Source organism: Haliotis rubra, unplaced genomic scaffold (assembly GCF_003918875.1).
Source record: "Haliotis rubra isolate DU_JTF1 unplaced genomic scaffold, ASM391887v1 Scf1121, whole genome shotgun sequence".
NCBI lineage: Eukaryota > Metazoa > Mollusca > Gastropoda > Lepetellida > Haliotidae > Haliotis > Haliotis rubra.
This window is the reverse complement of record NW_025765028.1, coordinates 258,561-274,317: the sequence shown is the minus strand read 5'-3', so window position 1 is coordinate 274,317 and position 15,757 is coordinate 258,561. Positions and strand designations below refer to the sequence as shown.

General features: G+C 40.9%; 1 long non-coding RNA gene across 1 annotated transcript; it reads right to left on the bottom strand.

The window, feature by feature from the left end:
* Window positions 1–3,503: 3,503 nt before the first annotated feature.
* Window positions 3,504–4,099, bottom strand: LOC124290178. Its single transcript, XR_006901848.1, has 2 exons — window positions 4,061–4,099; window positions 3,504–3,618 (listed from the first exon to the last, which is right to left on the bottom strand). It is a non-coding gene; the product is annotated as an uncharacterized LOC124290178 (long non-coding RNA).
* Window positions 4,100–15,757: the final 11,658 nt, after the last annotated feature.

Below are 15,757 nucleotides of genomic sequence, written 5' to 3'. Positions count from 1 at the left end.
CTATATTCTGGAAAGCATTACGAATAGATAGAGATATTTGAGCGCTTCTAAAAATATAAAAATTCTGGATTTAATCTATAATTTTATCAGAAAAGACACAAAGCGTCAAACTTTTCAATAGCAAAATAACTTGAATTTCTGTAAGAAAATACATCAGCAATTAATCTGCACATCCTCCTCTGTTCCACTAACGCTTTAGGCACGCCTACCTGTAGCTGAGCAATTACATATCATTTCATATATATGTGTTCGTTCGTAAGGCGCACATTATCTTCTGTTCCACTAACTCTGTTCTTTTCATATAGCCGCACATTATCCTCTGCTCCGTACATAATCCCCTGCTCCACTAACTCTTTCAGGCACACCTAAATGTAGCTGGACAATATCCTCTGCTCCATATATGTGTTCAGCTGAGCAATTCATAGCCGCACATCATCGTCTGCTCCACTAACTCTTTAGGCACACCTAACTGTAGCTGGACAATTACATATATATGTGTTCATTTCATAGCCGCACATCATCGTCTGTTCCACTAACTGTTCAGGCACGCCTACTGTAGCTGGACAATTACATATATATGTGTTCATTTCATAGCCGCACATCATCGTCTGATCCACTAACTCTTCAGGCACACCTAAATGTAGCTGGACAATTACATATATATGTGTTCATTTCATAGCCGCACATCATCGTCTGTTCCACTAACTGTTTAGGCACGCCTACCTGTAGCTGGACAATTACATATATATGTGTTCATTTCATAGCCGCACATCATCGTCTGTTCCACTAACTGTTCAGGCACGCCTACCTGTAGCTGGACAATTACATATATATGTGTTCATTTCATAGCCGCACATCATCGTCTGTTCCACTAACTGTTCAGGCACGCCTACCTGTAGCTGGACAATTACATATATATGTGTTCATTTCATAGCCGTACATTATCCTCTGCTCCACTAACTCTTTAGGCACACCTAAATGTAGCTGGACAATTACATATATATGTGTTCATTCCAAAGGCGCACATCATCGTCTGTTCCACTAACTCTTCAGGCACTCCTAACTGTAGCTGAGCAATTACATAATTTACTGAATTATAAAAATAACTAGATTTGAAAAATTAAAGGTCACATGCAACGTAAAACACAACTTTGCAGATTCTGATACCTTTCGGTATGGACTTACAGTAACAAATTATCAAAAATGCAAATTCAACTTATAAAGTTGAAAAATAACGCGATGAAAGAAAACCCGCGAATCGGAGTTCAAACCATTCACTAAATTCATCCCAGCTGGGGTGAAAAGTGGTTTCAACAGCTGTGCTGCACTGCACTGCGCTCATGGCGCATGCGCAGTGAATAGGTTCGCGCAGCTTGGAAGTGACATTTCAAGACGAAAAACCTTCGTTGGCGGTGAATACTCGGAGTAGGCCTTGATGTGTGCTATTTTTCTAATGTTTTGTTGATATTTCACAGGCGCGAGCTTTTTATATGTTATGACAGTAGATTACCGTTTAACTGTTTATATAATTTCATTTGACTATTTCACCACACGTTCTTCTTACCGAGTCACTATCTCAGTTCGATACTTAAAAGCAACGTCATTATTTAGCATTGTCAGAATGTCTAACTGTGATATAGATATGCCTCTGTCACAGACAAAACTCAATGTCTGTTTTATTGACACCTGTGTGTCTGCCTGCCTGTCTGCTAATGACAATATGCAATACACAACTTCGATCACTGACCACATGCAATTTGAACTTAGCACCTATCAGGCTATACACCATAAACAAAACGCATTGATTTATGGCTCGTGTACTCTGTCACATAATGTCATTACACAGACAGGCAGGTGTGATACTTGTACACATGACATGTTATGATGTATGTTGATTGCAAAATGTTATACACAAAAAAATGAGCATGTATTTACAAAACCCAACATCTCTATACACACACAAAGAGCCCCGAGTGTATCGGCAAATGAACCAGCCGATGTAAGGCTTCGTTACATTTAAGTGCACGCCAACCCGCTCTGACTGGGTTCGGTATCCCAGCTGCTTCGTTTCGAGGGAAGCAAACCCAAATACAAAATATTGCACTTTTGATTTGCGATTGTACACTTATTTTTTTATTTTTTATTTTTTTTCGTAATCAGCAATTTATATTTTATGTGATGAATAAGTGATAATTGTGTTTTAATTATGTTTGTGTTTTTGGTTGCATGTGAATATACAAAATGCAGTCACAGTACGATTACAATAGCAGTCTTGAAACAAAACAGCAGTGTTAACATCAGTAAAGTCAGTGATAGAAATACTCACCTAGCTAGAAGCAACAGTGGTTAGGAGCCACCGTTTATGTGAGTGAGTGAGTTGAGTTTTACGCCGCACTCAGCAATATTCCCAATTGCGCAGATCGATGCGCATGCTGTTGATCACTGGATTGTCTGGTCCAGACTCAATTATTTACAGACCGCCGACATATAGCTGGATTATTGCTGAGTGCGGCTTAAAACTAAACTCACTCACTCACTCACATTCCTATATACTACAGTATAGTTTGCAAAAGCTTATGAATTTCTGAATTTTAACAGAAACAAAGTAAAACAATTACAACATTGTTTAATGATACGTCATAATATAAAATGAAAAGTGCTTTATGCACAGGGAGCATAGAGCTTCACCAAAACGCATAATTACATATGCGGTGGGAAGTCAGTAGCTAATGTTTTGTAAGTTTCACTCCGGATAGGTGCTACAAAGGAAGGGTGAAGAGTTCTGAGCCTTACCACAATGGTCTGCGCTGAAGGACTTGTTTGTCAGATATATTTTAACATCCCACCCTTCACATCACTGATGATGCTGGAGCGTATAAGACTCTCTCCATTGGTGTTGTAAACTGTTCTTCGGCAAAAATGAGGTCATCAGAGCCATAGTAGAGCACTCCAATCATGATGCCAACATAACTGTGCACATGTGCATTGCCCTGGTTGAACAACACACCTTTCAGGGAGTATTCAATGTCGTTATTCTCGTATAGTTGCCTTAGCTAATGCGCATGATGTTAATGGTGAGGCCTTTCGGGAGGCCAGTACGAGTCATTTTTCATAATACGGATCGGGTTATTAAGGTTCGGACATTTGTACATAAATACTGAATGACACTGAAGTCCTAGTTGCAAGATATGTTATTATCTTTGCTTTACGATTCATGACTGTAAAATTGAAAAATAAAATACGATCTGACTAAGACGTTGGAGTTGTTAAAAGTGTTGTATGAGTACAAATATACTAAGCAGCAAAAGAAACGTCAGTTTGGAATTTTCCTTCGCAGAAACGGATAACTGTAAACTCATTTAATGGTTTGATTGTATATTTCTGACACCATCTCCAACTTTACCTGAGCAAAGACATTCCTTCCCAAACTCAGAATGGAACCCAGGAAAAGGTCTAAAAAACGCAACCTGATCTCGGAGATGGAACGGTTTTCTCCATGTTTGTCATGCAACTCATGCTGCACGTGCTGTTCACAAGGACCAGCCCTATAAAATGCACCCGGAACCTGGTTGAAACATTCACATCTCAACGTCAGCAGGATGACGCGACTCACGACACCTCAGAGTGAGTGAGTGAGTGAGTTAAGATTTAAAGTCACATCAGCAATATTTCAGCCATATCGTGACTAAAACTAGTTCTAAATTTGTAATACATACATATAATATATTAAACCCTGTCAACGAAGGACAGTAAAACCACTAGATTATCACAGATTGAGTTAAAACTAGCTAACATATATCTTTAAAAGTAGAAAATTATTTCTGGACAATACAATGTAAAATTGGGCTAGAGATCGCCAACAACTGAAGGTAGATCACCATACTAGGGACCATGGGGACTTACAGTACCTTTGCTACCTGCATGGACCCTAGCTGGATTTACACCATCCCTTCAGCCATTGGCGTTTATACCGAGACGTAGCCATACATTAAAATGACAAAAATACTACGATTAAAACACCTGGTATACTTAAATTTACTTGAAATGTTTTGGGAGACACCTCAGAGGAACCAGGCGCTAGGAAGACCTGAAGCTGGCCATACTGCACAAGCCGTTGCCAATCACTTCCAGGTCAACTATCGGACCATCTACAGGCTGCAGCAACGTTTCCGGGCCACTAACACCACAAATGATCGCCCCCGTACTGGCAGACCAAGGGTGACCACAAGACGACAAGACCGCCATGTTGTGCGACAGCATGTACAGAATCCCTTCATGCAGGCATCCGAAACAGCACGCCAGACAGGGGGAACACACGGAAGACCAATCAGTACTGATACAGTACGCCGACGTCTTAACAGCAGGAACCTCCATTTCCGTAGACCTTACCGTGGACCTATCCTCACCCCTCAACATCGGTGTGAACGTCTACAGTTTCCCCTACAACACCAAAACTGGCGATACAGGCAATGCAGAACTGTTATGTTCACAGATGAGAGTCGGTACTGCGTATCAACTGCAGATGGCAGAACAAGAAAATGGCGACAACGTGGCCAGCGTTACTCAGACCAATGTGTTATTGAAAAAGACTCATGGGGAGGTGCAAGCATCATGCGGTATGGGGTGGAATAGGCCTGAATCAGAGAATGGGTCCTGTGGTGTTCCAGAACCTTGGTCCAGGGAGAGGAGGCGGCATCACAGCGGTGTTTTACATTCTTGATGTAGGGTCTTGTTCCAATGCATCAGGATTTTGTACTGGAGGATCGAACTGGCCCCACACATTCTCCATCTGGTTGAGATCTGGAATGGCTGGGCTATGAACACAATTCGCATGTTGAATTCAGGTTCCGACATGTGACATATTTTTAAGCACGTCGTGTCTGTTTACGTCATGGAATTATTTTGGACAATACTAGCCCGGAGAGTCTCACTTCAGGTGTTCTCATGTGAGACATAAATAGTTTGGTATCTGGCACTTTGTTTCTTTTCTTTGTCTTCACTCGGACCATCGCAAAAGATACACAGCTTTCTTTATGCCTTATATAACCGACTATGTTTCGACCTTCCATAGCATACGACAAGCCACCGTCAGATTCCGAAGTATCGAGCAGACAACTCTATCTTGTTAATGACTATTATCAAGTGTCCCTCTTCATACATATTCAATAGCTTTCTTTTTGAGAAAAAGACTTTCGTAATATTTTACAGCAATTTGGCACTTTTGTGTTACATTCGTAGAACTTAAAAGTTCTCTCAATATATTACAAACCACCTGCCAGCTAAATTGATTATAAACAGAAAAACGTCTTATGTCCCTTTAAATATGCCTTTCAAATTCTGAAAAGGCAAATGTGTGTTGTGTTGAAAATCTTTCAAACTGACATTTTGTAGTGAGTTTCTTCATCGATTGCCCGTCACGTGCAGATGAGAATGCTTAAGATAAGCTCTGAGTGCCATTTTCCAAGAAACCAGGAACGTGTGTCTTTTTTCATGTATGGAGTCAGTGGAAGCGCCTCATACATAAAGATATAGAGAACCTCCGTCTTGTGTGAGAAGTATTATATCAATGCATTTCAATCTACTTGCGAACAGAATCAATCATGGATAAGTTGCAAATTAGGCCACCAAACATACCGGAGCACCTGCTATATGTAGACAGAAATAGACTGACATATGTGTAGATATTGGGAAAAGGTAAAACATGAGAATCTAGACTGATGAGCCTATGCCCTACGTCCATTTAATCCATAGATGATAAAGATGGAATTAATCAAACTATTTTCTATTGTGTTTTACTTTTTCCCCATAACTGTGTAAAGGGTGTCTGCTTGAAGCGACGCGTGTTGCAATATTTAACCATCACTAGTCCTCGCCGATGTGAAGATTTATCTTTGCTTTTCATCTTAACGTTATTAAGGCATATTTCATGCATAAAACCTCTGTGTTGAAAGTGTCCGCGATGGCACAGTATCTTATGCGGTAGTGTTGCTTGGCAATATCGTATCTATCAAAACCAGGCAATATTATTTTTTCTCTATATATTGATATTGATTTCCACAGAACACGGACAAAATGTGTGTAATGCAATTACTTACAGCAACATCCTTTCAAGCTGTAGTTCTCTTGTCTCTCCTGTCTTCGTGTAATAATTGGATTACATTTTCGAGCTCTTGTGCTTTAAGAAGGACACACATTTCCGTGGGCAAATCAGCAAATGCATGTCTCTCACTGAGGGGCTTTATGTGGAAGTTACGTAAGGTTACAAAGGGGTTATTCAGTGTGTGTTTTGTACACGTGATTGGGTTATTCAGATGTCTTGCAGTCAGGGGTAATGATTTCAAGCACATACTCTTCATAAAAAGTAGGGGAACCTGAACGTTCAGTTTGGATAGGAAGTATAAGCGTTAACAAACGTTTCAAAGACAGACCTCTTATGAACGCACCACCATTTCTCTTTATCACCAGCACTAAACACAACGCATGAGATGCACGTGCCCAACACAGTAGCCCCATACACGTGCATGGGGTGTCTTTCTTGATTTTAACGGTTTTCAGAAAGGTCGAAAAATCACCGTAGACTATTAGTTTTGACAATCATCTTGCATCACACAGTTGTTAGAGTTTGTTTTTAGCCGGTATTTTTTGTTTGAAAATGAAAATCGTACACATGCAAATTTCACGTCGTAAACCAATCATATTTCAAGAGCGATTAATGTACAAACAACTATGGTCATAAGGAAGTGCAAGTGTATGAATATAAGACGAGTATATGGATGGCAACTTCTTCTTTATTGTCTAACACGACGTTTCTGTGCTACTTCCTGTCCCTTCTTCAGGAGCAAGTGGTGATGTACTCTCAAAACATTCTAAACCATTATCATCACATCAACATTGAATGACTCCGATATACCTTCCTATTTTTTCAATCGTAAATTAAAAATGAAGTTCCCCTACCTTTTTGAAGAGTATATAAATGGCGAATTGGGAGACGGACCATGCAAGAGTTCTCATTTGGGCCTTACAAGGTCTAAAAACTTTTTCCAGTTATGAATTGCATGCAGGCCTACATTGACAATATTTATGCATGCGTTGCTTCAATATAATATCTGTACAGTGCAGTCACATATGGACTGATCAGTATATTGTTTAGTATTACTGCAATATGTAACAGCTCATATTACATGTTCTGGGAGATATGCGGGAACGGACGTGATTCCAAACACGCACGTCAAAAGGATAAACGAAGCGGTCATGTTACTTCCGGCCTGTCTCATGTGTCACCCTGTTTCCGCAATCGAGCCATCACTCCGCGTCCTGGGCATTTCAGTTGGCTCCGCAGGATTGTACGATCAGTTACGACGCGGAATCAATTAGGACAGCCGTGACAACTGCTACCATTCAGAAGGCCGCGTTTTAATGCCGAGTTATGAGTTAGTTATTTACTGATGGATTAACATCAGAGCTAAAGCTAACAAAACGTAATCCATTTGGTGTTTATCCGCTTTTACCTACAATTATGCGTTTTGTCTATATTAGTGAGGATTTGTCAAGGAACGTCATTATCCTGGCTTGCTTACAAAGGAAAGAAGTCGGATTGTATTTTTTGTAAAGTTTGCAGGGCATTCATTTTAAAGCATAAACTCCTGGAAGCTTTTGTGAAGTTTTCAATTGTTCGAACAGTTATGACATGTGTGCAAAACGGATGAAACGTAGATGGTAAAGAAACCACACAGTCGAGCCAAATCTACACTGCGCCATGTCTATCTCACAAACAAAACCTGCAAACATAGTGCTCTCGTACTATGACGAAAAGGTAGATTGTAGTTGAAATGTGCGCTTTCGTGTTTCATGGATCTGTCGAGCATGGTCATAGAATAAAGTCCAGCCAGTCTGCAAGATCTTCCCAGGAGACTGATCAGCGGTAACGTGGTCACACGCCTAATAGTCGCAGCATCTGTTGCCGACGACCAGCTGGAGTTGTTGCCCTCAGCGTTGGCCGTTGGCCAAACAGACAATGGTGGGCAATCTGTTACGAGGTAATTTCCGAGTTGAAATGCAAAGGTGAGTCCGGAAATTGATTCGTATAGAACCTAAATAACTGACCACGAAATAAACTCACGAGTTAAATGAGTTACCAACAAATGCATGATACATACAGATTTTGTTTCACATACAGATTGTGTTTCACAGTCACAATAGGCAATAACATTGGTCAATAACAGTTTCTACTATTTTAAGTACCCTTGATGATCCACGATAAAACTGATCTTCAGTAACTCATTCTTGTCGTAAAAGGCAACTAGGTAATGGTGGCAAGGCTTACTGATGGTGATGCAGTCCTGTTATCCGTTATGCGTAGACTTGGTTGCCACATGTCATCAGTTCCCAATTGGGCAGATCGATGCTCATGCTGTTGATCACTGGATTGTCTGGACCAGACTCGATTATTCACAGACCGTCGTCATATAGCCGGAATATTGCTAATTGCGGTTTAAACAACAAACAAAATTAATTATATATTATGTCAGTGCAATTACGAAGTTCCACGTTTTTACACTGTCGATGTCTTTTAACACAATGCGACTGTCTTTCTTGAATCCGGAGAAGTGGTTTTCAGCTGTCAGGAATTCGGTATTTTCAAACTGGTATCCAATCTGTCTCGCCAAGTAGGTAACAGTCGCAATACGTCGCGAATGGCTCCGAATACAGGTACAGTCAGTACTTTGAGAATTTCCATCCCGAAACTCGCCCCAACGCTCATGCCGGTTATGTGTATTACTGATGAGTCAAACTTTATACCCCTTTAACATCGACACATTTGCATATGTGAGTAAATGTACACACGTAAGTACATGCAAATGTACCTCAAGAGGTAGTGCAAAAGTATTTTTGCATATATGTAAATTTGCACCCTATGGACATGTATCCATGTAAACGCAACACGGTTTTGCATACCTATATAAATGTGAAAGAAATAGATAATTATTCCGAATGAGTTCTCAAATGTCATCCTGGCTCGACTCAACCTGAAGCTGAAATCTTTCTGTGAAGGTGATAAGGTTGAGTGGTTGGTATATGGTTTTAACAACCATGTCTTCAACGGGTAAGCAGCATCTCCAGTGAGGAGAATAGGCATGGTGAATGCTTTGCCATGGTTTTAGGAGTCTCGTTCCATTCTTGTTTCACCTCGATAGAAAAGTTCTGAACTTCCAAATACTCAAGCGTCATGTATCTGACCAGGCCAACCAACTGTGATATCTGTGAACAGGTACCTGTAGTCACATACACCTTGCAAAATAATGGATACCATCCCCTGTCGCCATGGGCTTCTTTTGGACGAATAACAGGGATATGAGTTCCGTCTATAGATCCAGCACAATTTGGGAAGTCCTCACGTTCTTGAAGCTTCACATACTTGGCAGGAGATGCTTCACCAAGGTGGTGCACACGTCATTGACACAAATGTATACAGTGACTATTGATACTCAAAACCGATTGTTCTGTGGTCTGTCGAAATTGCTAGCCAGTATACAACTATGGCAACTTTGTGGTCAACTGCAAGGCGCTCCCTCACTGGAGTTGAGTCTTTATACAGAATGGGGTGAAGTTTTTCACAGAGAAGGTCAAATGTAGCTTAAGACATTTAAAATTTTCAACCCATTCATTTTCTGAAAATGTCATTTTGACAGTGTTTTGCCACCAGTGACTTGATTTCTCTTTCTTCCAAACATTTCTGTGTATCGATAAAGCCCCAAAAAGTGGAGTTCAGAAGCATAGGAAAAGCTTGATACTTTCGCTTCAACATATATTTCTCCATCATGTATGATGCTTGCCTCAGATATGAAAAACTCAAAAATGAGACAAAAAACACATGACCATATCATAAAATACATATAGGTTCTAATTCTTCATGTAAATGCAAAGTAAATATACTTGCGTATGCAAATATACTCCATATGCAAATATACACACGTGAGTAAAATGTGTCCATGTAAACGGGGTACTATAACTCTCAATTCCACTTTCAGTCACCGACAGTCTTGACATTTCCCAGCGCTTCAGTCAGTTTCTGCCACTGACAAGAACACACATACAAAGACCCCCATACTGCCATGTAACGTTAACCCTGGCGTCACCAGCTGTTTAGAGTGATCAGATTACAGATTAACGCCTGTGTGTGTGTGTTGTAGAGCCACCATTAGGGTGGTCGAGTGTCGTGATTTAGAATGTAAGTGGTGTGAAACGACAAGTTGGACCCATTATCATGTTGAGTATTTGCCCAGACTGGCATAGTGTCGTGAGTGTTCGCCAAAAGAATCAATTCGTCGACCAAGTCACCAGGTCCCATGTTGTTTGAGTGTTTACTCCAAATCAACTTCATGTCTGTCAGTAGGAGAAGTCCACACATTGCTAGATTCCTTCAGCATCATAAAGCATCAGCATCTGGAGTCTTTGATGGCCAGCACTGGAAACAGTTAATGGGATGAGATGTATACACCCTGTTATGTGCGCCCCTACCAACAAGAGTCGCAGATCATCTGCCGCCATTTAGCAGATATCTGTTGTCCTCTTCACTCCATTTACGGGAGGTGTGTTGCAGATTTTGATGACAAGAATGACTTCTTGAGACAATGACCATCCTCGAAAGTGTGACTATTCTGAACCTCAAAAAGAAATATTTTATAAAGACTTAGTTAATAATTACAAAATACACCACGCGTTGAATACTCTTCTATTTAGATGAGAGGGGTGACAAATGTCTATTCGATCTCGTCGGCCTATTCGTGTTCGGTCTTTGGGACATATTATCTTTCAGAGAGCCACTGCAGTACTTCTATAGCCAGTCTGAAATTATGTTGTCGCGCACGATCGCCTTTCTTGTTCAGAATGTTGAATATCGTCTGTGAAGGTGTTGTTATGGCGACGACTGTCTGGATAATGCTACGGAAGAACGTTATCCTCAACAAGGCAATTCGTCTGGATAACACAACACAGCAGCGTTTTCTAAGATGTACCATAAATTGTCGCAATGATCATACTAAACACACATAATGAGTGATTCGGTTCGATAACGGCTTTCTAACCAGGACATATATCTACCGCAGGGGTAATAGAGACGTCAAACGAACTATCAGTATTCGTTAGGCTGGCCAATCAATTATGTAGACACTGTAAATATCGCACCTATCGTCAGGAAAGTCTCTTTATGACACATCGATAATTATGAATAAGCAATGCATGTAGATGATTATCAGAAATGACTGTCTCCAAACGAGAATATGTACGTCAATCCGAAATGTCAGTATGATAGAGGGCTAAGGTGGCCCATTTAGCTGAGGCTTCACACTTCGCGTTGCAAAGTTCTGTCCCTTGGAGACAACAGAATTCTAGGATTTCCGGTTCTCACTCTAAACCTGTTCGTGGGCTGAACCAAAGTGGTAAACGTTCGAGAGACCTACATAACTTTGAAATTGTCTCCACATTAATCTTTCATGCATTTATACATGTGAAATGTTCTTCAAAGCGACGTCAATCTCAAATCACTTATTCATGTACTGTTAATACCGGTACATATATCATTTATCACCACCAGATGTAATTACTACCATGTCTGGACCCATTGCCTTTCATGCAATAACCATCATTCATTTATTCAATTACATGTATTTGTATCGGTTAAGAGTCTCATCGTCAGCGATACAGCATCATGTATAGATGAAGATGAAGTACCCCAGTCTGCTGAAAACTGCAACAACACAGCATTATCGCGTCGGTTGACGTCATTAATGAAATGTCGCTGCACTTATGAAAGTGGGCAAATTACATCAATACGCACGTTTTATCAATTTGCAAATACATCATACAGTTCAGATAACAGTTTGACCAATACATGAGGTATATTAATACATATAATCATGACGGACGACATATTTTGATATTCGTTGATGGTTTTACTCTTGATAGATTCATAAAAGAGCAAGGGTTGAATTAACGATTGTAGGAAAAAAAGAATCAGGGGAAAAAAGAATCAGGAAAGAAAGTATCAGGAAAAAAGAAACTATCTGGCTTCCAATGATGTATAATTGGTATATGGTTACATTAGTTTTGATAGTGGTACCAATAGATCTATATAAGAGTAAAGCATGTCAGTGGACAGAATATAAGACTTTGTAGACTGAAGTAACTATGTGCTATTACAAATATTCCTTGAACACATTCTCCAAATATACTAGCCACATAAAGAAACTGTGCATTGTCAAAATATCCCAGTTGATAAGTACGATAACAATGTCAAATGTACGTATAAACTTTAATGGAGGGATCATGAGACCATAACAAGTCGGGAGAATTTCAATTGAAAAGTCAATCACAATGACGTCACGAGTCCACAAGCGGGACTGGGGTCAAACGACCATGTCACAAGCTCAATAACGGGTATGTCCACCATCAGCATTGAGAACAGCAGTGCATCGACGACGCATAGAGCATATCAAACGTGCAAGGAAGGCTTGTGGGATGTCACGCCAGATTCTCTCAAGTTCTGTTGCAAGGTCAAGGACGTTATCTGGCGGATGAGGAAGACGGCGTAGACGTCGATCCATCTCGTCCCAAACATGCTCTATCGGAGAGAGATCCGGTGACTTTGCAGGCCAAGGCAGTAAGTCAACGTTGTGGTGTTGCAAGAAATCCATAGCAACCCTTGCCGTATGAGGGCGGGCATTGTCCTTTTGGAATGTTAACCCAGGGCCAGGACGTTGCAGAAAAGGAATTGCACCAGGTCGAAGAATCTGATCCCTGTAGCCCACACCAGTTAAGTTGCCCTGAACAATCACCAAAGGAGTTCTTTGGCGTGCTGTTATTCCACCCCAAATCATCACGGAACCACCACCAAAGCGATTCCTCTCCAAGACACAGGCCTGTGCATAACGTTCTCCCACGCGTCTATAGGCACGTTGACGTCAATCACTATGGGAAATGTTAAACCTGGACTCATCTGTAAAAACAACATTTCTCCACCAAAACAAGGGTCTGCGGATATGATTTCGGCACCACATTCGGCGAGCTTGTCGATGACGTTGTGTCAGGATAGGCCGTATGGCGGGACGTCGTGGTCTGATCCCGTGATGACGTAAACGTTGTCGAACTGTGTTGGGGTGGATACGGCGAAGTCCTGGGATGGTTCGGGCAGTCATCACTGCAGTCTGAAACCTGTGGCGAAGATGGGTCACCCTTATCCATCTGTCCTGTCTTGGCGTTGTTACACGTGGACGTCCAGAACGTGGCCGATCGATGACGTCATTTGTGATCTGGTAGCGTCTCACCAGTGCAGAAATGGTGTTCCGGTGGCAGTGGAAATGTGCAGCCACTTGTCGTTGAGACATTCCCCACGGACCATCCCAATGGCCTCATGACGTTGTGCAGACGTGAACCTTGGCATGCTATGCGTTTCAATAGCCGTTTAAATTTTTGAACGATCGCAAGGGCCGGGGTAGAGCTTTCCAAAGTGACAGTATTGTGTGGCATTCATTTGCTCTGTTTCTCTTTCCCGGAATGCACGTGCAACAACATATTGCACGTCTCAAGGACGAACCCATTGACGTCACGGAACGTGGCACGTACATGCATGTTGGATACATGTCACTAATCTCTGAGTTTAAATCCTTATGTGTCTACACAGGTTTGATAAATTTAGATTTTAAATTTTTGTATGCACAGTTTCTTTATGTGTCAAGTATATATTGGTTATGATATTGGTTCATTATTCCACCAATAAATGTGTGAACTGATTCTTTTCTTCCTGTTTTCCTAGCAAAAATTGATTCTTTTTTTCCTTTTTCTGATGCTTATTTTCCGATTACCGAGTTAACATACCATATAATCAAAATCATCCAAGTTTCACGTGTGAACGGAAATGCATACATGGAGTGTTCTTTGCATCAGTAAATATATCGTATTTCACAGGACGAAATGCAACAGTTTTAGAAATCTCGCTACTTTATAGCCTTAATAGTAAGACTTTTCATATCCTCGAAAGTGTTATCATTAAATAATCTTGTATATCTTCCTGCACATACACTTGTTTAAGTAGTCTATTCGCGAAGAATCTGTTATTTCAAGAAACAAAAGAATGCATACGTAATACCGTTTGATGTGTTCGTGATGTAGTCCTGATTGTAGAATCGACTCTGCTTTTTGCAGAAAGGGTTTTGTCGCTAAGGATACAAAATCTTAGCTCTACGATATATACCATGACTGCATTCTACGCTATATAACATTAATACATAAACCGACAGTGAAAGTGACGCCGATTATATGAGAGTATGCTTCAGGTGTACATACGGCGAAGATAGGCGAGATGAAAGGTAAACAAAGTGAGTTATTGTCTTCTAAGTTAGAAAATCAAACTTAAGAATAACGGGCCAATATTCAGGACAAAAAAACAATACAGGTTCTAATTACTTCTTCATTGAGGTTTGTTTTCCGGTAAGGCAGAATATATCTATTTTTCGGAACACCTGGTGTCATCTCCTATTGTCAGTTATTCTTTCATATAGACCCGTGAAGGTCCGGGTTAGAATATAGATCTTCAGTAACCCATGCTTGTCGACCAACGGGATCGGGTGGTCAGGCTCGCTGACTTGGTCGTCACATGTCATCGCATCCCAGTTGCGCAGATCGATACTCATGCTGTTGATCACTGGATCGTCTGGTCCAGACTCGATTATTTACAGACCGCCGCCATATAGCTAGAATATTGCTGAGTACTGGAAACTAAACTTTCACCATGCTTCATGCCACTTAATCAGCTTCGTCGACTAGTCGAGAGGTGTTGTTCCATGGTTTCGTCGCTTCGTGTCTTCCACAGTAGCAGGGGAAGCGATGATGTCCATGTCAAATATTATCTGGACGGAATTCCTGCTCTTCAAAGCATCTTACAACGTCGTAAATATGTTACAAGACTAATATAACTTCTGTCGAAGCGAGGCGTTGTGCGTCAGCTTATTATTTGTTATAGGCCATAAATTCAAGTCTTTTATGAGAATTTACAGGATGTGTTGACTGTTATTAATAATAACACTTTGAGAACCTCACATCTCAAGGCTGTGAAAGCAAACGGAAACAAATCACCTGATGTACGACCGGGAAACGTGCGAGGTTTTACATGGAATCTACAAAGTGTTGAATATTTACGAAAACGGAGGATGAAAAACCTCTCTAATACGTTCAGCCCCAGACTACCTGAGCACGTCAGATTAACAAGACTGACACACAAAACTGAGTTTCCAATTACCATCCGGTAGCCTGCCGACTCTTAAGACGGTTTTCCATAGATAACTTCTTTGAGTGGCATCTGGAATTTGAGGAGTACAATATTGACAACTTTCATGGATAACAACCTATCTGAAAGCGTGACACACACGGGCGGATACAGCTTTTTGAGAAAGGGAGTGTGCACACTCTTGAGAAAGTGGGGGTGCACACTTCATTTTCATGAGAGTTTCAATGGTCATTTAATAAACTTTCAGGACAAAAGGATCCCTCTTGATCCGTCTATGACACATAACTAGCGGCGATTACCGAAGTTTCAGTGTTATGTGCACCATTGGCGTCTGTGGTCAAACTGATTTGTAAGGGAAGTCACAACACGTGGCCAAGGAGTTGAGCATAGGGATGAACTGTGTGTAGACAACGTCTAATCGTCTGACCCATAAGTGGTAGTCCAGTGGCCGGATGAATGGTCGAAGCAGTTTAATTA